The following is a 6,000-nucleotide window of genomic DNA, read 5'->3' as shown; positions in this document are numbered from 1 at the left end:
AAAAAAAAAAAAAAAAAGGAAAAAGAAAAAAAAGGCTAAACTAAGCATACACATGATTAACGCTTCTAATTAAGCCCCACTTTCCTGACTCAGCAGATTCAGACGAAAGATCGGTGGGAAATGATATGACTGTTGTAATTAGATTAGCAGATGGTAACAGGGCTGGGGGGCGGGGGGGACACCGTGAAGATGCATCTGCTGGAAGCACCACAGCACACAGAGAGCTTCAAGGTATTCCCGACACAGACAAGATTCCCTGCCCTGCCTCCTTCTGAGGTCTTGTGGAACTTTGGGAGAAATTAAGCAAATGGCTTGAAAAAAAGCCTGAGCTCTGAAAGTCAGGTGAGCCTCAGTTCAGGCTCTCCCTCTCTTATTCCAAGGTCAACATGATTATTTGTTTAACTCCCCCTCCCAGTGCAGGCTAAGGAGAGAGGCCCCAGGGTCTTTACCTGCTAAGAGACAGAGACAGAACATCCCACTTCTTACAGAGTGGAGAGTCCCCTCCTGGGGTGGAAAGAGGCATGCCTGAGGTAGGAGCTAGACTTGCATTTCCCAGCTACCCAAGCACATCAAGGGACAGACGGGGGCTCTGCTGTCCCTCTCCTTTCCCTGTCCGAGGCTTCCAATGCCTCCCTCAGCCACGACAATGCCACCCCTCCCCGCACCGACACTCACTGAGTGCTTCTGTGTACCAGGTCCTACTGTGAGCACCGCTGGTATACCCAGTCAAATTGCCACCATGGAAACCCAGGGAGGGGCATATAAGCAGCTCAGCAACCCCTCTGCCTCTTCACTGGGTTAGTGTCGTCCTTGAAGGCCAGTCCAGATTGTGGGTCCCCTTCACAGGGGCAATGTTTTATTTAAGTTAAAGTTGAAGGCATCTTGGTAGTTTAAATGTCAGGCTGTGTGCTTTACATCTCTAATCAACTACTCCTTGGCCTAGTATTGAAGGCACACAGCATGAAGGCCATCTGTAAAAACATGCCAACAATTGCCAGAACTGTCCCCTCACAATGCAAGTGGAAAGCCATGGCATTTGCAAACAAAACAAGCAATCTCGGCTTTAAAAAAAAAATGTACCCTTTCATATAGTAAACGGATAGCTCAAAGCTAGCTGTCAGGATTATAAATCTGTCACTTAGACTTAACATTAACCATAGATATGGCACAGCCTCGAATCACTTGCAAGAGTCTCAGCTGAGTCTTTTTCAGGTTGGTCTGTGAAAATGTCTACAAGGCATTGTCCTGATTGTCTTAACTGGTACAGGAGGGCCCAGTCCACTGTGGGTACACCATTTCCTGGTCAGGTGGTCCTAGTCGGTCTAAGAAAGCTAGCTGAGCACTAACCTGAGGGTGAGCAAGCGGCAGGCTCCCCCAGGGTTTCTGCTGCATGGCCTTGGTGAGAATGAGTTCTTTGGTAAGAGGTAATAAAATTGCGAGCAGGCCTGGCTCCAGGGCTCTGCCTTGATTTCCTGCCCTGATTTCCCTCAATGATGGGCTGTGTCCTGGAAGTTTAAAATAATCCTTCCCCACCTCAGCTGTTTTTGGTAATAGTTTTATTGCAGCAATAGAATTCAATAGAACACACATACAAAGAAAGGGCACTGAGCGGCAAGATGCTGGATTGCAGACAGAAGATAGTGATGGTCTCTCATCCTGTGTTCACACCTGTCACTCCCATGCTGTCACCATCTGAATTGTAACATCCCTGTCCCTCTCCTGTATAACCTGTGGGCATCTTCACAGGGAGGGCAGGGGTGACTGGCTACATCTGATGGATGCCATCACTGAAACCAAATCACACACCTACCCCCATGTCACTCAGATTCAAATCAGCACCCCAGACGGTGCCTTCCTTCCCTCTGTAGGTTGGCCAGGGATCCTGGGCTGTCCTCAGGGCTCCAGGATGGGGCATTACATAGATTTCTCTGACTCGTCCTCCTGACTTAAAGTTTGGGGCAGAGGTCATGAGGGCGGAGCCCTCATGAGCTAATAAGTAACTTACTAAGGATAAAAAGAGAGACCTCAACTGGCAGCTTTCCCAGGCTTACCACTTAATAGTTTATGCCACGTGTGGATAAGGCAGAAGTACCTAGCAATAGGAAGGGTGGACACCAGGCACAGCCGTTGATCTCAGACTTGTGGCCCCACGGGTGGAATGACTTTTTCCTCTAAACATCGCCGAGTCTACGCGGTCAGTTCTGGCCATGGCTTCCCTGCTCATTGTGGCTTGATGAACTAACCAAAAGCCCCATCATACTAGGAGCAAAGAACCCCAGACCAGGGCACTGGAGTGAGAACTTGTAGATAAGGAACACTAGCCGGGCTGGGGATGATCTAGCCAAGCTGTGCACACCTGCTTCACACTTCACACCAGGGTTGGGTGAAGGAGCCCAGGTATACCAGCCTTCTATGACAGGATGAGGTCCCCAGGGACCTCAGATAACCAGGGAGGAAAACATGGAGGTCTGACTTTCCCTGGGACATCCATGCTCAGGCTGTACATGTGCCAGGGCTACGAAGGGTAGGTGAGACATGAAGCATAGCCAACCACCAAAGGGCCTGAGGATGTCTCCTTACTAGTATTGCTCTGAGTTGCTTTGGTTGCCTCCATCCCATGTGGCTCTCATGTTCTGGTTGTCTAGGAAACCAGTGGATACTCAGAGTGGGCAGGGCTCAGCAGGGCCAGAGGGCACAGGGCCAAGATCAGAGAAGCAGATGTGTAGTAGAATGCATGTGCATGTGTACAAGTGTATATATGTGTGCCTGTGTACCTGTTCATGGGTGCCTATGTACATGTTCATGCATTTCTATGTACATTTTTATGCGTGTCTGGGTGCATACAGATGTGTATATACATATACAAGTGTATGGGAGACCTTGTATGTACAGGCTCATGGTGACTGTATTATGTAAAGGTGTGGACACATTCATATGAACATGTGTGGGGAGTACATCTGCATATGAGTATACATGTGAGCACATGACTGTGTGGCAAAGCATGAGTGTGCTGGTCCATGGGAGTGTATACACATATGAATATGTGAAAGTGTGTGTATTTATGTGTATATATTTATATACATGATTGTATACATGTACACATAAATTATATTTGTGCATGTAGGTAAGACAGGAATGTGTAAACAGGTACATGTGTGGATGTGTATTTGAGCATGTGAGCATAGGTAAATGTGTACATGTATGTATGTGAACATACATGTGGATGAGGATTATCACTGCCATCACAACCATCATCATTACCATCACCATCACCATCACCACCGCCATCATCTTCATTACCACCATCACCATGATCTGTTGAAGTAACCATTTTTACATTGTGCGAAGATGTGTCTCTGTATTTTCAATTGTTAATTCTGTAGCAGTAAAGAGCTAAATGCTGGCAGTATCCTGGAATTGTTATTTCTAAAGCCCATCACCAGCCTCATCTTTTGTAAATGTTCATTCTTCCTCACTAGCCTAGAGGCAATCTAGAATTGTATCTGATTGGCTATAGTAAAGATCTGATGGCCAATAGCTGGGCAGGAAGTGGAGGGTGAAACTTGAGATGGGGGGAAGGGGGGAAGAGAGAGAGAGAGAGAGAGAGAGAGAGAGAGAGAGAGAGAGAGAGAGAGAGAGAGAGAGAGAGAGAGAGAGAGAGAGAAAGAGAAAGAGAGAGGGAGGGAGAGGGGGAAGGGGAGAGAGAGAGAGAGAGGGAGAGAGGGAGAGAGAGAGAAAGGGGTACTGAGAGAAGAAATGAAACGTGGGATATTTGCCAGCAGACACAGAGGTGAATGGACAGAGTAGAGTGGAACAGAGAAGTAGAGCTAGCCACGTGGCGGGACGCAGTACCAGGCTTAGTCAGGTTAAGCAAACGATAGCTGGCTGGGAGGCCGCCTTATCTAAAAGGCCTAAGCTTTAAACTATTCAAAAGCCTCTGTGTCATTATTTATACTGCTGGTGGATCCAAAAGTCCCAGCATAATCGTCCTGAAGTCCTCCCCTTCGCTGCAGCAGGTTCCCTGAGCTGTTCTCTGCTGACAAGGGGCTTTCCTAGTGGTCCTTGTCATCTCTGGTGGCCCACCTGCTCGGGTCCTCACATGGCACCCAGCAGGCAGCCCATTTCCTGTCTCCACCTCACAGAAGCAGTGGAATGTGGTGATTAGGGATGAGGTACTGAAGCTAGACTAGTGGAGTTCAAAGTTGGGCTCTGTCACCAACTGGCTGTGTCTTGTCTTCTCACTTGTGATGTGGGGGGAGCACCAGCCCTGCTCACACAGAGGCATCTGAGTGGTTGGAGGTGCTGGGCACACAACATATGGGAAGGGTGTGTCATGCTGGTGACAGCGATCACATGTCACAACTTGGGTTCAGGGCTTCTGTCTTCCCAGGCCTTCTGAAGTCACATAGCTCATGAGAGGCAGTGTGGGCCTCTAATCCAGCTGTCTAAACACAGATGGACATACTGTCGATTATGCCCTCACCCAGCTTCAGTTTTGACCTGGGATAGATGGGTGGGCTGGGTGGTTCTTGGGGCCCTTCCCGCACTGTGACAGAGCTGCCTTATATTACATCCAGTGTTTATCCTTCCCCAGCTCTACACTATAGACTGTGTGCCGACCCCTTCTGGAACCCCATAGAGTGCACAAGATACAAGTAAGAAACCCCAGAACAGGCAGGGGAGCAGGAGGCCTGGGGCCCACGATGGACAATGGCCAGGACAGATTAATCCCACTTCCACTTGTTCTTCAGGGAAGCATCAGATCATTTGAACCTATACATCACCCCCAGCTGTGGCTATTCCACCACTTCTCTATGCTTGCTAAGGAGGCAGGAGGCCCTGCTGTCTCTCCTCAGGAGACTCGGTAGAGGTCTCCAGTTCTGGGCACTAGCAGTTGGCATAGGACTCTGATGAGGCGACCCCTGTGACCTCATCTGGTGCAAGGTTCTTGTCTTGCTGCTGTGATTGCCACTTCTGAGGCCTCCAAGAGTGACCTGCCTTGTGAGATGATGCACAGGCAGGACAGAACAGGATCCAGAGAGGGGCAGTGAAAGGAACAGACAGACAGACAGAACACAGTTGGAGCTCCAGAAAGTTCTTACTTCTATCACACAAATTCACTTAGTACCATTTCTGCTCTGATATGATTTAGCTTCCAACTGCTGACAGCACAAGAGTGAGGACAATACATGCATGTACCGCTATGTATACTGGTGCATCAATGGCTAGAGGACAGGACCTCAAGGGAGTAGCCAGTCATGGAATGTCACTGTCATAGAGTCTGTGCCCACACCTCCTCACTAGAGAGTTGGTATTTTCTCTTTGCTACATAAGGGTTCCTAGCAAAGTGGTGTCTCAGATGCCAGAGCATACCCCAACCTGTAAGAATATCCAGATGTGGTCTAAGTTGGTCTAAGCATCATGCTGGTCTCTAACTCCACCAGTCCTATCCAGTGGCCCTCAACCTGTGTGTGGAATACGGCCTTTCTATGAGACATTCTGCAGCCTGGATGCTGGGTAAGCTTCCTCTGTGTGAGGCGGGGGTAATGAGTATTGAGAGAAGGCACAGGGTCCTGCTATGGAGGCCCTGGGCTGTGGCCTGGAAAGTCATGAGAGCCATGGTCATGTGCTTTTTGTATTTCTCACCTGCACATGTGCTCACATCTCATTCCTCAGCTCTCTGATCCAATAGACCTCTTTCTAGTAGTATAAAAAAAAGCATTTATGTGTATGCCAAATATGTGCAGGAGCCAGAGGAGGCCAGTGGACACCGGATCCCCTGTGACTAGAGTCACAAGCAGTTGTGAGCCACTGGACATGGTGCTGGGACTCAAACTTGGGTCCTCTGAAAGAGTGCCAAGTGCTCTTAGCCATTGAGCCATCTCTTTAGGTTTGGTGGACCTCAGACATTAATACCAACCAATGTCAAAGCCACTGTAGCATTCCATGACATGAGCGGCATGCCAAGAGCATTGTGGGACAGTTGCCCATGAGCACGGA

The 6,000-nt window shown here is 48.8% G+C and overlaps 1 protein-coding gene across 14 annotated transcripts in view; it reads right to left on the bottom strand.

The window, feature by feature from the left end:
- The window catches only part of Shank2 (SH3 and multiple ankyrin repeat domains 2), a 446,182-nt gene that overhangs the window by 162,163 nt on the left and 278,019 nt on the right, over window positions 1–6,000 (bottom strand). The gene's annotated exons all lie outside the window — the stretch shown is intronic.

The sequence above is a fragment of the Mastomys coucha genome, unplaced genomic scaffold, assembly GCF_008632895.1.
Source record: "Mastomys coucha isolate ucsf_1 unplaced genomic scaffold, UCSF_Mcou_1 pScaffold21, whole genome shotgun sequence".
In the NCBI taxonomy this organism is placed as follows: Eukaryota; Metazoa; Chordata; class Mammalia; order Rodentia; family Muridae; genus Mastomys; species Mastomys coucha.
This window is presented reverse-complemented; position numbering and strand designations above follow the sequence as displayed.